Source organism: Hordeum vulgare, chromosome 7H, assembly GCF_904849725.1.
Source record: "Hordeum vulgare subsp. vulgare chromosome 7H, MorexV3_pseudomolecules_assembly, whole genome shotgun sequence".
NCBI lineage: Eukaryota > Viridiplantae > Streptophyta > Magnoliopsida > Poales > Poaceae > Hordeum > Hordeum vulgare.
In genome coordinates, this window is record NC_058524.1 from 258141370 (window position 1) to 258162543 (window position 21174).

The following is a 21174-nucleotide window of genomic DNA, read 5'->3' on the forward strand; positions in this document are numbered from 1 at the left end:
TATATATATATATATATATATATATATATATATATATATATATATATTTCTTACCTATTAATAAGGGAAATGATCGCTGTCAGCTGGCTGATCTTTTTCGTTCCTTCCGCCTCCTCCCACTGATGACACGTGTCCTAGTGGATTTGCCAACCACTTTTACCTATTACCTTATCTTCTCCTTCGACTACTCTCCTTCACATCTTTTTTACTCATGCCTTCTTCCTTTTAGCCATCTAGCCTCATACATCACACACACACAAGCAACAGAATAGTTAGCTTCCGTGAAGACACCCACAAACTGCTCCAGCTTGTGCCCATCGGCCATGGCCCCGATAGGCGACGGGGATTGACGACGCTTAGGACGAGAGCTCAAAGGTGGAGGTAGGATACGAGCTGGCCTACCGACTCGGACGGACGGTATGTTGTAGAAAGACGAAGAAAAAAAACTGCAACAAAGCGGTTGTTTCAGAAACTCGAGCGTTGTCTCAGGAATTACCGGATGCCTGGCCGAAGCGCGCGTGAAGAAAAAAAACTGCAACAAAATGATTGTTTCAGAAACTCGAGCGGTGTCTCAGCAATTACCGGGTGCCCCGCGCGCGAAGAAAAAAAACTACAACAAAGCGATTGTTTCAGAAACTCAATCGTTGTCTCAGGAATTACCGGGTGTTCCCGCGTGTGAAGAAAAAAAACTGCAACAAAGCGATTGTTTCAGAAACTCAATCGTTGCCTCAGGAATTATCGGATGTTCCCGCGCGCGAAGAAAAGAAAATGCAACAAAGCGATTGTTTCAGAAACTCAATCGTTGTCTCAGGAATTACCGGGTGCCTACTTGAAGCGCCGTGCGCGAATCGGACGGCTACGCATATAGATCAGACGGCTATCAAGGTGGATGATGTTTTCTAAACATCACCCGACGGATGAGTAGCAGCCCCCTACTAATAAAGCAAATAGTGCTTCTTCCGTATGTCATCCAAAATGCCCTTAAAGTTGACTAAAATTACCCACAAATGCCACCTATAAGTTATAAAAAAAACGTTTCAAACAGGAAAATCTCCGGACTAGGCCGGCCCATGTAAGCACCTCCTATATTACGCTCTGGACATTGGAAAAATATGCAGCACACCTGTTTGGGCCGGCCCATGCGTGGGCGCCTGTTTTTTGCTTAGTTTTTTTTATTTTTATTTTCAGTTTCATTTTGTTTTTCTACTTTAAATAATTTTGAACTTCAAACAACTTTTTTTAATTTTCAGAAACTGAGAATTTCGAAATAAAATATCCAAAAAACATATTTTTTTGAGAATTCAAAAACTACTCAGGAGTTTTGAAAATTGTTTGCATATAAAAAAATGTTTAAACATTGAGAAAATGTCCATAAATTAAAATAGTCAACGATTTTAAACAAAAGTCCGTGTAAAAATCTTAAAAACAGTTCGTGCCTCTGTTTTTAGTCTCATTTTTTATTTTCATTTTTCTGTTCCATTTTTAGTTTAAATAATTTAGAACTTTGAAAAACTTTTGCAATTTAGAAAACTTGGAATTTTGAAATAAAAGTGTGAAGAAAATATAAAATGTTTGCGAAATCAAAAAATGCTCAGGATTTTTGTAAAAATATTCGCATATTCAGAAAAATGTTCATAATTTTGAGAATAATGTTGGTGAAAACAATAAAAGTCCATGATTTTGAAGAAAAAAAATGTGTGTTATTTTTTGAGTGCAATTGCAAAAAAATGTTTGCTAATTCAAAAAATGTTCATGCATTTTAAGGAATGTCCTAAAATTTTAAAGACATAATATGATCAGCACCATTGAAGATTATAATTTTTTTTCTCCCGTTGCAACGCACGGATCCTTTTGCTAGTTACTACTAAAGCACTTATTTCTTCTATGGTACGTCATTAAAATTGCCTTCAAAATTCTCTAATATTATCCATCAATGCCATCTATAAGTTATAAAAAACATTTTGCAGGGAATCCTCCCATGGGCCGGTCTAAGCATAGTGACCAGCTATACTACGCTCTGTTCGCTGGAAAATAAACAGCACGCCCATTTGGGCCAGCCCATGGGCAGCGACCTGTTTTTTAGTTTTTTAATTATTATTTATCTGTTCTTTGTTATTTTTTCTAATTCAAATAAATCAAAGAAAAAACTTTCGAAATTCAAAAAAATATATTTACATAAATGTTTGATAAAACATTAAATGTTTGATAAAACATAAAATGTTTGCGAATTCAAAAATTGTTCGGGATATTTGTAAAAATGTTTGCATATTAAAAAAATCATAATTTTAAAGAAAACATTCGTGAATAAAAAAAAGTCCATCATTTTTAGCAATTACTTTAATGCAATTAAAAAATGTTGGATAGTTCAAAAAATTAATTATTCTGCAATTCACAAGAAAATACTTGAAAACAGTTTGTAATATAAATATTATTTTAACTTTTAGAAAAGATTATAAATAGTAAAAAATGTTCTCGATTTTGAAAATGTTTCCGAATTTGTAAAAATGTTTACGAATGATCGAATGTATGCAGTTCAACAGTAATGCTTCTGAGTCTTTCAGATTATATACCTGAGTGAATTTTGAAGAATTAATTGTCATGGTGGATCGGAATATTATACTATATTTTAAAAAATGTTTCTTGAAATTCAGAATCATTCTTTGAGTTACCAAGTTTTTGACAACCATGATATTTTTTAAAAAATATGAACATTGTTTCAACTTGTAAATTGTGAATAAAATTAAAAAATAGAAATATTTTCTTGCATTTGTGAACAAGTTTTCAAAATCATGCGATGAGATATGAACATAATATGGTCATTGTCATTGAAGATGGTGTTTTTTTTCTCCCGTTGCAACGCACGGGCCCTTTTGCTATAGCAATAACAATAACATGTGTATATTTGGATGTTTACTAGCAAAAGGGTCCGTGCGTTGCACGCTTTTAATCTTTTTATAATCATTTTAATTTATTAAAATGATAAGCTAACTAACTAATGTAATCAGTCCTATCATATTTTGTTGAGAAATCAACCCGTCCATTGTTAATTTCATCATGATGAGAAATTGAGCGGGACAAGAAAAGCAAAACAAAGAGGCTACGTGAATTGATCAATGGACTGTTATCTTATTTCACTCATGGGGTAGAGAATGTGGGATCAGATGACAAACTGAAGGTGGTGTTCCATTTTCTGTCTCTACAACAATGCAATCTTACATTCAATACATTCATTCATCAGCAAATAAACCCCCATAAAACAAAATTTCTTGCCGGTGCTTGGCACACGGTTGGAGGCATGGGGAGGGGATCTCACCAGATGATGAGTTCCTGCCGGAGGAGGGGATACGATGAGGGGAGCAAGGGTTAGGCGCCTCTATCTGCCCATAAGGAGTCGTCCTTGCTGCGCCATAACCTCGGAGTTCCCCGTGTGAGCCATGGAGGCCCGCCTCCACCTGCAAGTACTTCGCTCCACTGCGCCTTATCCGCGCGCCACCGCCGTTCTGCATCGAGCAGGCGCATCATCCCTAGTCATTGTAGCTGTCGCGTTGATTTGATCCAGAAGATGTGCTCGAGCGCCGAAACGGGGGCAGCAAGCGGGCAGAGGTACGGCCGCGGAGGCGAGTGGGTTGAGATCGACAGCAGTGGTGGTTGAGGTCGGCCGGCGGCAAGTGGTGTGGCAGCGGCCTAGGCACAGGCCAGGGTGGACCAGGGTCGATGCGATGCGCTCGAGCGCCGCAACGGGGACAGTGAGCGGGGAGAGGTACGGCCGCGGAGGCGGGTGGGTTGAGATCGGAGCGGTGGCGGTTGAGGTCGGCCGCGACGGCGAGTGGTGTGGCGGTGGCCTGGGCACAGGCCAGGGTGGCCCAGGGTCGACGGGAGGAGGCGATGCGTACGGGTGTAATTTTTGCAGCGAATCGTTTTTTTCCTTTTGCGCTGCAGATAAATGATGAAGCGCAGGTTGAATAACAAAAATTACAGGGGCTTGTTTTATAAAAATGCCGCGGTGGGTTTTCCGACGGAAGCAATAGCCGCTTTATTATTAGGTATAGATATATTCATATAGACAATGGTTTAAAAAGATTATTTCATATACAAGTTCAGTTTCACACCAGAATGTCTATATATAGAATATCTATATTCTTTCCCCTATATTTTAATATTATTTTATAACTACCAATTCAACTATTCGAGCAGATACACATTCACGCATAAACATACATACACATTCGCGCATAAAGAGACATACACATTGAGATACACACGAGCCATTCGAGCAGAGCAGCCACTGATGCCCCCCTCTCCCCTCCCCGTGTCGCGACGTCTCAGGCGGCCTGCCTCCCCTAGCGCATTCCCCCACACGGGCCGGCCCGCGGAACCCCCCCCCCCGCCCAAAGCACGGCAGCGGCGGCGGCGGCATCCGCCCTCCCATCCCCCGAGCAGGAGTGTGGCGGCGGCGGCATCCGCCCTTCCCTCCCCCTCGCCCGGAGCGCGGCGGCGGCAGCATCCGCCCTCCCCTCCCCCGAGCCCGAGCATGGCGACGGCGGCATCCACCCTTCCCTCCCCAAGCCCGGAGCGCGACGACGGTGGCATCTGCCCTCCCCTCCCCCGAGCGTGGTCATGCCGACCGCGGCTCCCTCCCAGCCCCCCCCCATCTGGATCCAAACCAGCAAAAGAGCATACCTCGTTGGTGGCGCGGCACGACGGTGGCGCGGCACGAGGGTGTCGTGCGCCTCTTCCTCCTCTCGACGCGAAGGAGGAACCTGGCGTTCTGTTGGGATGTGGACGACGGGTTCACATCCAACAAGGCTGGACATCCTCGAACGCAATTTGGACTATGTGTAAATTTGCACCCCCATATACATGAGCTGTTGGAAGACCGTTTTTACTCCTTCGTCGTCTAAACGCGTATAGAAGACGCTTTAGACGAGCTGGTGGAGATGCTCTCAAACATGCCAGCTCCCACCCCCTCTCCTCCTGCGCGGGGTTTAACGCACCAGTTTTTTCTTTAATTTTTTTGCCTTTTCCTTTTTCTGTTTTTTAATTTTTTTTCTTTAAAATAATTCCGAATTTCAGAAAAAGTGAACTTTTGAAAAATATTCAAGACATAGTCATGAATTTCACAAAATTGTTCGTTGATTCAAAAAAATATTCGCTGATTACAAAACAATTGTGATTTCAAAAAACCGCACGTTGATGAAATTTTATTTTATTAACAAACTTTGAATTAGAGACCATTTTCCAAATTCAATGAAGAAATTTTGAATATGATTTTTTCCGAATTTGATGAACATTTTATTAACAAACTTTGAATTCGAAAACATGTTTTGACTTCCATGAACACCTTTGAATAAAAAATTAAAAATATGATGAACATTTTTTGAAATTTGAATTTTAGAAAATGTTAACTGGTTAGAAAAAACATTTCGAGATTTTAGCAAAATACTCGTGAATTTGGAAACCCCGAAAAAGAAAAGAAAAAATAGAAAAAAGGAAAAAAGAAAATGAAAAATGAAAGAATAAACAATAAAAACACCTTCCCCAAAGAGGAAAGGAGCAAATATGGCCCGACCCACTTGTTCGCACGGGAGAGCACACGGCGCGCGCGTGACCTACTCGTTGAATAGGAGAACCCATGTGCACTAGCTTAGCGAGGCCCGCTAGGTGTAAATTTGAACTGTTTAGTTGTATGCATTCACTTTTGCCCTGCATCGCACGGACCTTAAAACACTTCACAACCAAGCCTGCTGGCAGGCTTCCAGCGTGCACAAGAGAGGAACACTGCGTCGAACTAACACAAGAAGGGGATGGAGCGACCTCATCCGGAAAAAACAGCGAGAGGAATTTGCGCATCTGCTGCATAATGGGACGCCTTATTTAACCCCCCCCCCCCCCCCGCGATCAGTTCATCGTTGAATTCCTCGTCACCATCCCACCCACCCACCCCCACCTCCCATGTGCGCTCTTTGTCCCGGGCGATTTCATCAACGACCATCACGTAAGCGATGGACCTTCTATGGTTGGAAGTAGATGACGGCAACAATTAGTCATCCTCCCCTTCTCTAATGACTTTCGTGTCAAATCCCTGCTCCGCGGTGGCTGTAAGTTCTATCACCCCCTCCCTACTCGTTGTAGCTTTGGTATATGAGAATGTGTTATGGGTAGATCTATGAGCAGTGGTAGCATTGCAGTGTCGATTTGTGACCATGACCATCTGATGTTTTGGTAGACACTCGTGATGGATTGCTAGAATGGTAGGTTTAGTAGTATGATTTCATGATGTTTTTCAATCCGGCTCCGATGGCACTATCATAGATGTGGTTATGGCGTGTAAATCAAAGCATGTGCACTACATTAGGATGCTAGTATGGTCAATATGTAGCTGTAGTGGTCGAGTTTAATGCTTGAAACTCATTGGTACCACTCTTTTGTGCATGTGGTATGAACTACGCTCTAAATTTGGGCAGTGCTAATTGTAAGTGCATTTAGTACCCCTTAGTGATTTTGGTGTATTTAAGACTTATATGTTAAGAGACTGATGTGTTTGTGAGTGTACACAGGCTCTATAAGTCATTGAGGAGTTTGAGTTGTTCGAAGAATATCGACCCCTAAAATGTATGTCTTCGGCTGAAGACTTTGCTATTTCCTCGAAGACTTTGAAAGTGAGTAAATTGGTGTGTCCGTGAAGAAATTGATGCGAGGACTTTGAAGCGTGAAGACTTTCATTTTCGTTGTTTCATTTTCCGTATTCTATGTCATAGGACGACCGTACTGTTAAAGGGGGTCGAGACAAAACTAAGGAAAAGTTTCCAAGTGATGCACATCTCAAAGCATACACATACAAACCCTTCGAGTGAAGCCTTTGGAAATCTTCAACATGCCAGTTAAATTCTTCAGTGACACAGACAGAGATTTTCCGGTCTCTGACGAATTTTCTCTAAATCGGGAGCTAGGTTTTCTCTAGTGTGAATTACCTACGAGTGAGGAACATGAGTGACATGAGGACTTTCACAATTGAAACGTTCCGACCAGTGCTGCATCGCGCGCCAGCTCTCCCTAGCCTTATCCACATAACGGTCATATCATTAGGGCATTTATGTCAATTCATGTCGGGATTGCTCCCTGGCTATAAATAGCCCCCCCATAACCATTAGTTGGTTGGCTGCTCCGTGAGAGAAACTAACACTTGTCATTTGAGAGCAACCCATTCCTCGAAGACCTTGGGAGAAAATCATCAGCGAGGAAAAAACCCCAAACACCCAAACCAAAACCCCAAAACCCCAAACTGATTGAGCATCACTAAAGAGATTGTTCCTATGTGGAACCGACACTTGTTACCTTTGAGGATTGTGCATCCTTCAGACGGTTAGGTGTCATGATCTAGAGCATCCAGCAATAAATCGCCTATTCACCCCCCCTAGTCGATATAACGCACTTTCAATTGGTATCACAGCAAGGTACTCCCTTATTCTGTGTGATTTTGGTTTAACCACGTGGAGGTTTTGTTATGTCGGCCCGCAGGTATGATCAAGGTCACTACGGGTTGTCCTACCTTTGAAGGAAAGGACTTCCCTTAGTGGAAGAACAATATGTGCATGCACCTTGAAGCAATCGACAACGATCTCTGGTATATTGTGGAAATAGGTGTTCCCATTGTGTCTGAAACTGTCAATGTTGTTGATGTGAAGAGATTCAAGCAACTCGACTCTCAAGAGAAGAATATCATCTGTAACCATCTGAGCAAATGTCAGTATGGCAGAGTGAGTGCTTTGGGCTCTGCAAAGCAAATCGGGGAAAGGTTGTCCAAGGTCAATGAAGGAGTGTCCACTCAACGTGACTCTCGAGTTGATGTTCTTCGCAATCTCTTCAACCGCTTCAAGAGACTTGATAATGAAAGCTACCAAGAAACCTTTGATCGCCTCACTGACATTTCCAATGAGCTACAGGCTCTTGGATCCAAAGACATCACCGACCATGAGGTGGTGAAGAAACTGCTCAGATCTCTTGATTCTTCATTCAATACATTGGTTCTGATGATTGAAGAACGAAGAGACTACAAGGCACTAGACCCTGCAAACATTCTTTAGAGACTCACTACTCATGAATTCCAACAAGCTGAGAAAAGAGGCATTTATGGCTCAAGCTATGGAAGACCTCGTGCGCCGAAGGCAAAGGTTGTTTCCTCATCTGAAGAAGAAGACTCTGATTGCAGCCTTTGTGATCCTGAAGAACTTGGTCAGGAACTTGCTATGCTCATGAGGAAATTCCAGTAGTTCTCAAGACGAGGCGAGTTCTGAAAGTCTTCAAGGAGAGATATGAGGAAATCAGAATCTTCATCTAAGGACTACAGAAAGAGAACCTGCCATAAATGTAAGAAATTTGGTCACTCTTTTGCTGATTTTCCTCGCTGGGTGAAGGAATCAAATAAGAAGAAATACAAGGATGACAGTTCTGATGAGTCAAAGAAAAAGAAGAAATCTTTAAAGTCCACATCCTCCAAGTCCTCATCGCACAAGAAGAAAAGCTTCAGAAAGGTTCGGGATCTTATCGGCAATGAAATGGATTCTGAGGAAGAATCTAATGAATGTGATGAAGAGGAAGGTTCTGAAGAGGAGTCAGAGTGTGGTGTGGCAAGTGTATCCCTTGCTACCACATTCGTCAGCAAGTCCATCTTCGACCTAAAAAAAATGACAACGTCAACAACACTGACGACTATGATGACGACTTTGCTCCCACCTATTGCTTCATGGCAAAAGGTTCCAAGGTACCCAGCCACTCTTCCTCTTCTGACTCTAGTGACTGTGAACTTGATGACTATCAAAAACCCAGTTACTATAAGCTTGCTAATATTTCCACTAAGAAACAAACTATTATTGAAGAGCTTCAGAAACTTCTAGACATAAACGATGATTTGTTGAATGAGGAAATGGATCTCAAATCTTGATTGATGATGTAAAAAGTCTTCAGTCTAGGTTTGATAGTCTTTGGGGTTGTCATGTCACCCTCCTGGCAGATCATGAGAAGCTTTCTTATGAATTTATTTAAAGAAAGCAAGATCTTGAGAAGCTAAGGGTGTCTCATGATGATCTTCGAATTGCAAATGATTCTTTTCTTGCTCAAGAGATCAGTAACACTCAGGAAGAATTCATTCCACCATGCTTCAAATGTATTGAACATGAATCTGCTAATTCTTCACCTGAAACTTCAAATGCTTCCATTGCTACAAATTCTTCAATTGTATTTGTGGTTACAAATTCCTCACTTGAGGAAACCACAAATGTCACTAACGAAAATGCAGGTTGAAGGAATTGTATGTGAAAGGCATTTACAAAATCCTCAAAGGGCATCAAACCCTTTGCGATGTACTCAAAAAGCAGATTCCGAATAGATACCCTAGGAAAGAGGGTATTGCATTTGAGAGGAAATTAAATGTTGATGGGTCATACTGGAAACCTAAGCAGTGTCCCAAAACCTCATGGGTTGCTGGAAAAGGACCTCTTGTTGATCCATCTACTATATCAGGCTTTGCATGTGAAACTTCATATTCCTCTGATGAATCACTTGACTCAAACTATAAACTCTTCAAAAATTTGAATGGTGAAGTATTTGCTAGATATGTTGGAACTAACTCCAGGAATGGACCACCCTTGAGGAAAATCTAGGTTCCCAAAATCAGCTTGGAAAGTCTTCAGGTGAATGTCCTGATGACACCACCAGTGAAGAACACGAACCCCAGATCAAATTCCTCAAGTGGGCCAAAGTCTTCACGAGGATCAAATTCCTCATATGGTCGAAACTCTGCTCGTACTTGCACTCATGCTTCTAATATGCAGGGAAACTACAAGGAACATGAATATGTGCACTATTCCTCGGATCACTTTCATAAGTCCTTGAAGAATTTATGTGCTTATTCATTTGAGTACTCTACCCCCTCCTCGTGTGAAACGAAGTGCATTAGCTTCAATGCCTCAATTTTCTTATGGTGCTCACATGATGATGAAATCTTTGCCACCACTTAAGATATGGGTGGTGGAGAAATTGAACTAATCACTTCTGCACGTCAGGTCTCTAGATGAAAGTCATCATTTGAAGAATTTGTTGGAGACATGAGGAAATGCTTGTTAGGACGCAAGATAATCATAATGAAATGTTTATCATTCACACGTCCTCATTAAATCTTAATTCCACTTTATGTGATGAAATTCAAGTGTGATGAATTTGATATCATATTCTTCACTGTGAAGAATATGAGATGGTAAGAAGTACTAATTCATCTGCAGGATGACAAACCCAAAACCACTAAGTGGGTTCTTGACAGTGGATGTACAAATCACATGACTCGTGACCAAAGCTTATTGATGAATATCCCATTAACTCCATCACCACCGAAGCATGTCACCTACACTGACAAAGGTAAAAGCAAGGTGTTGGGACTTGGTAAGGTGGCTATTTCTAAGGACCAACACATGGACAAAGTCATGCTTGTCGAATCCCTTGGGTTTAACCTCATGTCAGTCTTAATGCTTTGTGATCTTGATATGATTGTCATATTTGGCAAATATCGATGCGTAGTCATCATGGAATCTGACAAATCCAAAGTCTTCGAAGGATTTAGGAGAGGAGACTTGTACATTGTTGATTTCACTACAGGTCCACATCCAGCCACATGTCTACTCGCAAAATCCTCAGAGGGATAGCTATGGCATCGACAACTTGTTCATGCACGCATGAGGATTCTGCACACACTAACGAAGAAGAAGCATGTCATTGGCATCAAAAGTGTCAAATTCCTCAAGGAACATCTCTACGGGGCTTGTGAGTCTGGAAAGATGACCATATCCAAGCACCCCTCGAAGACTATCATGACCACCACTCATCCTTTTGAATTGCTTCATAAGGAACTCTTTGGACTTACTCATTATGCTACTCTAACCAATGCAACATCACTATATGGATTTGTCAACGTTGACGACTATTCTAGTTATACTTGGTGAAAAGACCTCGATGACGCCTAGAGGGGGGGGGGGTGAATAGGCTATTTAAAAACTTCTTCAGATTTGGCTTGAACCTGATGCAGAAATAAACTAAGAGGGTACTTGTCAAGCACAAATCCTAAATGCACTAGGCACTGCAACGTCTATCAACAACACGATCTACTAAGATGGACACAATGCAGTTACTAACAAGCACAAGTAAGTTACACAAACTTACTTGAGCTATATCACACGACAAGTAGGTGAACATCACAAGATATTAGATCACACTATGTCACACGATATATCAAGGGCTGCAAGTATGTACGTGTGAATATAGAGGGTATGCTTGAATGATTAATCTTGTACAAGAAATGGCCAACACAATATAATGAGCACAAGCAATATGCAACGTATGTATGCTCAAATAACACAAGTAAACCACAAGTAAGGAGTTAGGGTTAAGGATAACCAAGGACACTGAGACGAAGATGTATCCCGATGTTCACTTCCTTGGAGGGAAGCTAGTCACCGTTAGAGAGGTGGATGTTACCACGAAGGCACACCAACGCCACGAAGGCTCACCCTATTCTCCCTTTGAGATAACACCACGAAGGCGTTTCTCAACCACTAGTGGTAAGCCTTTGAGGTGGCTTCCAAACCCTCACAAACTTTTCGGGGGGAATCACACGGATTGATTCCTCTCCAAAGAACTCCTACCGCCTAGGAGTCTCCAACCTCCAAGAGTAACAAGATCACAGGGAATGCTCAAAACTTGCTCAAATAACAAATAGCTTAGGTTGAGAGAAGGAGAGGGAGAAGATCTATCTTTTGATGGGAACAACTCTCAAAGGGGCTCACAAATGCTCTTGGGATCTAAGATTTGGAGTGAGAAAATGTGTGTGAGGTGGAAATGTGTTCTTGTGAGGATAAGGCTGTGTTAGGCAACCCTCTCACGAAGTGGGAGGGGGGTATTTATAGTGTGGAGAGAAAAAGAGCCGTTGGGGACACTTTAAGTCACACAGGGTCCGGACGTCCGACAGTTGTCGGAAGGCCGGGCTTCCGTGAGGGGCCGGACGTCCGACCGGGGTCGGACGTCCGAGTCTTTTAGGCATGACTGGAACTCTTCTGAATTCATCAGCGGCCGGACGTCCGACAGGGGTCGGTCGTCCGAGGCCTCTAGATGTGCCTGAACATATTTGAATTCATTAGCATACGGACGTCCGGAGTGGCCCGGAAGTCCGTGTTATACAGCTCAACTTCTACTGGTGGTAGGTTCCGGATTTCCGACGGGTGTCGGACGTCCGGGCGCTCGGTCGTCCGGAGGGAGCCGGATTTCCGAGATATATAACTCAACTTCTACTGGTGCAGGCTTCCGGATTTCCGGGACTTGGTCGGCTATCCGGCCCTTGGACGTCCGGAGGAGGCCGGAAGTCCGAGTTATATGGCTCTAATTTCTCTGGTATAGGATTCCGGATTTCCGAAGCTGTCGGTCGTCCGGCCCTCGGACGTCCGGAGGAGGCCGGATGTCCGAGGCACTGGTTCTGCTTTCAGATAACAGCAGTGCAGTGGAGATGTGGTCTGAACAGAAAGTGATGATGTAGTTTGAGCAAGTTCATCGCAAAACCTGTGATCCTCTCTTAATAGTGCGGGTTCCCTAAGGACTTAAGAATCATAAAAGAGTACTGATGATCCATACTTGAGTGTATACTTTTATTCGCTAATCATCACTCCGCACAACTAACGTCAAAGGAACTGATACCTTTGAGTTAGCCCTTTCACCTGAGCTTGATGTTGTTGTTCCTTCTTGGCTAAAGTTGAAAGCAAGACATGATGAAGTCTTCAAGTAGATTTCCCATACACAATGCGGAAAGCCTAGCTTATGTATTCATCTTCATTTGTCCACCATGTGAACATCCACAAGAATCAAGCATGAAGTTCTCAAGGATGCTTATCTTGATCTTGTCCTGTCCACCATGTGAACATCCACAAGAATCAAGCATGTAGTGCTCCGGAATGCTTATCTTGATCTTGTCCTTGTTAGCACATGAGGTTGTCCTTGTCAGCACATGATCATTGACAATAGTTTCAGTGATATATTCGTGCTGATCCGCTTGAACTTGCACACCACAATCTTTATGACGATCACCACTTGGCGTCATCCTTCATGGGTTGTATGAGATCTTCCTTTTGACGCAAGCCCAATAGAAGCACACCTAACCCCCACATAGGAGTCTCACAAAGACCATGGGTTAGTACACAAACATGTAATGGACAATGCTTACCATACCATGGGATCACTTGATCCCTCTCGGTACATCTTATACGCTTTGTGTGTTGATCATCTTGATTTACTCTTTGTCTGAGATCTTGATCAACCTAGTGTTTCTATGACCATTCTTTGGATAATACTTTGAATAACATCTTGGTCATCATATAAACTCCTTGAACCCAACAGATGGACTTCAAGAAGTGCCTATGGACAAATCCTATAAATATAACTTAAGGCAACCATTAGTCCATAGGAGTTGTCATCAATTACCAAAACCACATATGGAGATATATGCTCTAACAATCTCCCCCATTTTGGTAATTGAAGACAACCACTTCAAGAGAGTTTATATAAGGAGATAAGCATAACCAAGCGCACACATACAAGGTAATAATGCATGTGTGCAAGATGTAAATGCTTACGCAATAAAAGCAAAGCCCTCTAAACATATCCAATGTAAACTCTCTAAACTTCTCCCCCATTGGCATCGATTGCAAAAATGGACAAAAAGTTTAGGAAGCCAATATAGTAGGTGGTCCTCCAAAAAAAAGTATGTACTTCTCAGCAAATGAGTGCAGAAAAATACACAAATATAATGATAAGTAGTTGGAGGAAAACAAACTATATTGAGGACCCAAAGATTGCAAATAAAAGGATCGTATGCCACAAAGACATACAGAGATAGAAGCAAGCAATCAAAAGATTCCAGATGGAACAAACAATTATATGGTCCTTCGAACCACATAAATAACAGATATTATGATAAAGGCAACATGGTGCTTTATCAAAAACTAGAGAAGCTCCCCATGATTTGTGCACTAATATAAGATTTTGTATTTGACACAGGTGCACAAAATAGGATCGTTGCTCCCCTAGAATTAATAGACACACACAACGAGTGCAAGAAGATAGATGAGACAATAGGCATATCAATTGCACAAAACTAATGGTTGAGCAACATGTAAAGGAAGCAACTTAAGAATAAGCTCAACCAAAGTAATGTGTGTGAGTCATGGCAAAGCACTTGAGAAGACTTAAGATAAGGATGAGCATTGCTCATCAACATAGTCTTGATGAATATGAGATACAAAGTGCAAGACATATCATTCCCACACACACATACTAGAAAATGGGTTCACAAGCTTACTAATAACCAAAATAAGAACCAACGCTTGTGACAACCCATTGTGAAGATAGGAAGTAAGAATCTTGTCAAGAGGAGGGATACTAATTGAAAATGGCAAAACCCTCATCAAGACAAGCATGAGGAAAAATAATCTTCACGGCCAAAGAGTGCACCAAGATGTAGGAAAATAAGATACGCACTCAAAACCAATCCTTTCACGTTGCCACCAAAACCGAAAAAGGAAATGCAGCGGTGGACGTGAAAGAAAAGAGGATATCAATTAGAGATGTAACTTCTATCATGTGACCAAGATTCTAAGTAGAAGACAATCATGATGATATATATATATCCACAAAGAAGGATGTACACACGAAATGGTTACAAGAAGGAAGAACACTAGATATCCAAAAAGGAAAGTCATAAATATATCAATGAGATCTTTTGCTTGGAAGCATAGCACATGGCCTAATATTTTCTTATTGTATAATATGAACTTCCAACATACGAACATCAAAGACATCCCAACTAGCAGTAAGACATCATCGTTCGGATGCTTTGAGAAAGCAAACAAGTACTATGAGAACAAATCAAGAGATTCATGCCATGATGCAACCTGGAAAAGAAAAGACAGGTTGGGTCCTTTGCAAGAAAAGAATGCATGAAGTGGATACTTGTTACCGAGACAACATTGGATTGATGTAGTAGATAGTTGTTCTTTGATCATCCTAACTTGGCTCCAATAATCACATGGTCTCAACATCTTCCTTATAGGTGAGCCGAGCATCCAATGCATCTCCAGTTGTTCCTGGAACAACAAAAACAAACAAAATGGTGCCCAAACTCATTGGGACCAAAGAGTTAGAAAACCAGCAATACATAGGACAAACTCCACACACATATGTGCATATAGATATGAATTTGAATTTCATGCACACCTTAGCCAATTTATGACAGGGTGGAGTTTCCCTTATGTATTGGGTCAAAGGAGGAAAGCACGCAAAAGAAGTTGTATATAGTAGCTAGATATGCATGCTCAAGACTCTCAAGAATCAACTCAACACAAAGTTGATAAGTCATCAAAAGACAAGATATCAAGTGATAATAAGATCCTAAAACAAAAGAACTATCACTTGAAAGATATCAATTAAAAGATACATCAAGGAATGAGATATCCATTGACACATGCCAAATAGAAGGCAACAAGAAACCAATTAAAGGAAAACAAACATGAGGTATCTAGTTTCTAAGAGAGAGCTAGGTTCCAACAAACAAAGCCCTCTACAAATTTTCATGATGGCACAAAGCATCATAAAGAGCAAGACTTGCCTCCCATCAACACACACTTGATGGGGATCAAATGATTTTATGATGGGTGAATAAAGAGAGTGTTTTTAAAGGGAATAGGATAGCTCCCCCAAGGGACGTGCATTATATAGAATTTGCATTTGAATACAAAACGCACACGATGGGATCATCACTTTCTCTATATCTATAACCACACTAGACATGTTAAAAATAGATTCATAAGAGGCAAGAAAGACAAACGAAACACAAAATCCAATGTAAAGATGATTATTAATTCCAATCATATGATGGGAATACCAATTGTCAAGGACAAGAAGTATTTTTGAAATGATACTCATTGGTAGATCACAAATATATCCAAGATCATCTTTACCCATAAAACGCAAGCAAATGACACTTGTAGAGCTAACATTCCACCTAGGAACAAGATAATTTACAATATCGACACTAGGTGGCAATACGTCAAATGTACACATTTTCTAGGTTTGTAATATGCACATAGCATATTACTCCCCCATAATGTGATAAACCAATAACATTAACAAGTGGAAAATTAAAACCAACAAGAGATACTTAATGGACCATACAGAATTTGAATTTCTCATGAGTAAGACATACCACATAGACACTAGATAATCTTGAAGCATCAAAACTAAGTGGTATTCCCCATGTATACACATTTATAGGATTGTGAGGTGTCCAAAGCACATCACTCCCCCACAATGGGATAATCCATTAATCTCTCACAAGAGCCAACAAAAATACAGACAAGATGCAAATAGGCTCAATACAAGACTCACATGTACATGATGTGCAAACTAACATACACATACTTGATTACTCAAGATAAGCAAGTTGGAAGCACATCATATACAAACGCATGCAAGGTACAAAACCACAACATGCAAAGGAGGCAAGCACCTAACAATGTAAACAATTTAAGTATAAGTTACCGTAAGGAGGCACATTGGATATAAGATAGAAACTCGATAATCCAAATGACTTGGCTTGAGATAATATGAGTGATGAAGACCCCTTAATTCTTCATTATGTATCCAAGTCTCTAATGTCCTCCATAGTCACCTATTGATCAAGTTTGAGCTTGTTGGTCCCCAACTACGTTGGGTCCTAAGAGGTTAATCACAATAGGCTTGGCAATCCAAATGGTTCTTTTCTTGACACCATTTTGAGTACCAACAAACTTGGCAAACACATTGCCAACCTTATCCTTCCCAAGGGAATATGTATCATCAATAGTGATTGGGTTGGATAAGTTACCTTTCGTGCAAGACGAAGCGACGTGACCCTTCTCACGACATAAGTAGCAACATCTACCCTTTGTTTTCTTCCCAGTTGATTTCTCACCTTGGGGAGTGTTGGCTTGGGTCTTATTGGGAAGAGGCCTTCCTTCAACTTGTAGTTGAATATGTGGTTGAGTTTGTGGCCGCTTCCCTTGTTGCTTGTGACTTTGAGACTTCGTCTTCAGAGGGCAAGATCTAACATGGTGCCCTTTAACTTTGCACTTGAAGCAAATGATTTTGGCCGAATTCTTGACTTGTTCTAGGCCCCTCTTGTTCTTGTTTGAGTTTACTCCAAACTCATTTTTGTCATTCGGAGATGTTTGCTCACACAGGACGTTGTTGAGTGTGGGCATCCCTTCATGACACTGTTCCAAGTCTTTCTTCAAAGAAGTGACTTGGGCCTTGAGCTCTTTGATTTCCTCTGCACGGTTAGTATCAATGCAAGCACTAGAGGAAGTGTAGGCTTCAATGTTAGAGCAACAAGGCAAGGAAAGTAATTCATCACATGAGGTAGCAACATTATGAGTAGACGAATTACGAGGACTAGCACATGGAAATATAGTACTTTGACCAGAAGTAGTGCCATTGTCCACATGAGGCTCGCTTGATGTTACCTTGGTGATGATAGCCTCATGAGCTAACTTTTGCACATTATAGGATGTTAGAAGATCGGCATGAGAGCTTGTGAGCATTACATGGTTTTCTTCCAACTTCCCTTAATTGCTAGTTAGTAAATCAAGTTGAGCACGTAGCTCAACATTCTCCTTCAATGTTGATACTTCAAAAGAGGTAGAGTTAGATGTACAAGTATCATCAACAATATGAGAGGAGTAAGTAGCAAAAAGAGACTTCTCATGAGTAGATTGAAGCTCCTCATGGATCTTAGAGGTTTTGATGAGCTCTCCCTTGACACTATTGCATTCAAGGAGAAGGACCTCAAAATCCCTTTTAAGTTTATCATGAGCAACTTCAATCTCTCCTTTTGAAGATCTTAAGTCTCTACATGCTTGATGACTCTTCTCAAGTTCATGTTCAAGTTGTTCACTTTTAGCTTGTTCATGATTAAGTGAATCATTACAGTTTTCAAAGTAAGCAAGAACATCTTGGAACCTTTGAAGAGAGCTATTTTTAGCTTTATGAAGAATTTTACTGATCACATAGATATTTTCAGTCAAGTCATCATCATCATCCTCATCGCAAATATCATCGTTATTGCACAGGGAAGATGATACCTCATTATTACCTCTTGCCATGAGGCACATGTGAACTGGAGGAGTTGATGATGATTCTTTTGGTGAATCAGATTCTTCATTAGCCAAAAGTACTTCATATTTCTTGATTTCCCCTAAATGGTTAGTCATAGAGCAACTAGGGAGAAACAAGATATTTTGATCAAGAGGACACGAGGAAGGAGGCATATCACCACAGACATTTGTCAAGGAATCTTTAGGTGAAATGCATGACCTATCAGCACAATAATTTACACTATGTGTGGTGCTAGATATGCTCGTGTCCATAGAGGCTATGCCATTTTCATCAACATATATTTCTTCACTCACCATGTCATTACCTTGTGAGATTGAAGATGCTGAGGTGTGCAAGCAATCGGATATGGGAGTAGTGGTGGACTCTTTAAGATCGAAAAGAGTGAAGAGCTCATGCACCAACTCCTTCATCATAATACCATCTTCATCAAGATTGGACCCACCATATATATCTTCAAGTTTAGTCCAAAATTCATGAGCTGACTTGCAAGTCGAGATAGACTTGAACACTTCAGGACTTATGGTTCGATGAATGGCAAGAAAGGCCTCACAATCAAGATACATTTCATTAGTAGATGAAGATGCATCATCCCTTTTGTCAGCAATCCCTACAAGAACAATTCGTAAAGTATTTGGGCCCATGGCCCGAAAGTGATGAAGCATACGAATTCTCCATAGGGTATAATTTGTGCCATCAAAGTCAAAGATGCCATTGTGCACAAATCCAATAGTCGACATCGATACTCTCTAGGTCGTGAAACCTAATTAAAGAGAGACCTAGCTCTGATACCAATTGAAAAGACCTCGATGACGCCTAGAGGGGGGGGGGTGAATAGGCTATTTAAAAACTTCTTCAGATTTGGCTTGAACCTGATGCAGAAATAAACTAAGAGGGTACTTGTCAAGCACAAATCCTAAATGCACTAGGCACTGCAACGTCTATCAACAACACGATCTACTAAGATGGACACAATGCAGTTACTAACAAGCACAAGTAAGTTACACAAACTTACTTGAGCTATATCACACGACAAGTAGGTGAACAACACAAGATACTAGATCACACTATGTCACACGATATATCAAGGGCTGCAAGTATGTACGTGTGAATATAGAGGGTATGCTTGAATGATTAATCTTGTACAAGAAATGGCCAACACAATATAATGAGCACAAGCAATATGCAACGTATGTATGCTCAAATAACACAAGTAAACCACAAGTAAGGAGTTAGGGTTAAGGATAACCAAGGTCACTGAGACGAAGATGTATCCCGATGTTCACTTCCTTGGAGGGAAGCTAGTCACCGTTAGAGAGGTGGATGTTACCACGAAGGCACACCAACGCCACGAAGGCTCACCCTATTCTCCCTTTGAGATAACACCATGAAGGCGTTTCTCAACCACTAGTGGTAAGCCTTTGAGGTGGCTTCCAAACCCTCACAAACTTTTCGGGGGGAATCACACGGATTGATTCCTCTCCGAAGAACTCCTACCGCCTAGGAGTCTCCAACCTCCAAGAGTAAAAAGATCACGGGGAATGCTCAAAACTTGCTCAAATCACAAATAGCTTAGGTTGAGAGAAGGAGAGGGAGAAGATCTATCTTTTGATTGGAACAACTCTCAAAGGGGCTCACAAATGCTCTTGGGATCTAAGATTTGGAGTGAGCAAATGTGTGTGAGGTGGAAATGTGTTCTTGTGAGGATAAGGCTGTGTTAGGCAACCCTCTCACGAAGTGGGAGGGGGGTATTTATAGTGTGGAGAGAAAAAGAGCCGTTGGGGACACTTTAAGTCACACAGGGTCCGGACGTCCGACAGTTGTCAGAAGGCCGGGCTTCCGTGAGGGGCCGGACGTCCGACCGGGGTCGGACGTCCGAGACTTTTAGGCATGACTGGAACTCTTCTGAATTCATCAGCGGCCGGACGTCTGATAGGGGTCGGTCGTCCGAGGCCTGTAGATGTGCCTGAACATATTTGAATTCATTAGCATACGGACGTCTGGAGTGGCCCAGAAGTCCGTGTTATACAACTCAACTTCTACTGGTGGTAGGTTCCGGATTTCTGACGGGTGTCGGACGTCCGGCGCTCGGTCGTCCGGAGGGAGCTGGATTTCCGAGATATAGAACTCAACTTCTACTGGTGCAGGCTTCCGGATTTCCGGGACTTGGTCGGCTATCCGGCCCTCGGACGTCCGGAGGAGGCCGGAAGTCCGAATTATATGGCTCTAATTTCTCTGGTATAGGATTCCGGATTTCCGAAGCTGTCGGTCGTCCGGCCCTCGGACGTCCGGAGGAGGCCGGATGTCTGAGGCACTGGTTCTGCTTTCAGATAACAGCACAACAGTGGAGATGTGGTCTGAACAGAAAGTGATGATGTAGTTTGAGCAAGTTCATCGCAAAACCTGTGATCCCCTCTTAATAGTGCGGGATCCCTAAGGACTTAAGAATCATAAAATAGTACTGATGATCCATACTTGAGTGTATACTTTTATTCGCTAATCATCACTCCGCACAACTAACGTCAAAGGAACTGATACCTTTGAGTTAGCCCTGTCACCTGAGCTTGATGTTGTTGTTCCTTCTTGGCTCAAGTTGAAATCAAGACATGATGAAGTCTTCAAGTGGCTTTCCCATACACAATGCAGAAAGCCTAGCTTATGTATTCATCTTCATTTGTCCACCATGTGAACATCCACAAGAATCAAGCATGAAGTTCTCAAGGATGCTTATCTTGATCTTGTCCTGTCCACCATGTGAACATCCACAAGAATCAAGCATGTAGTGCTCAGGAATGCTTATCTTGATCTTGTCCTTGTTAGCACATGAGGTTGTCCTTGTCAGCACATGATCATTGACAATAGTTTCAATGATATATTCGTGCTGATCCGCTTGAACTTGCACACCACAATCTTGATGACGATCACCACTTGGCGTCA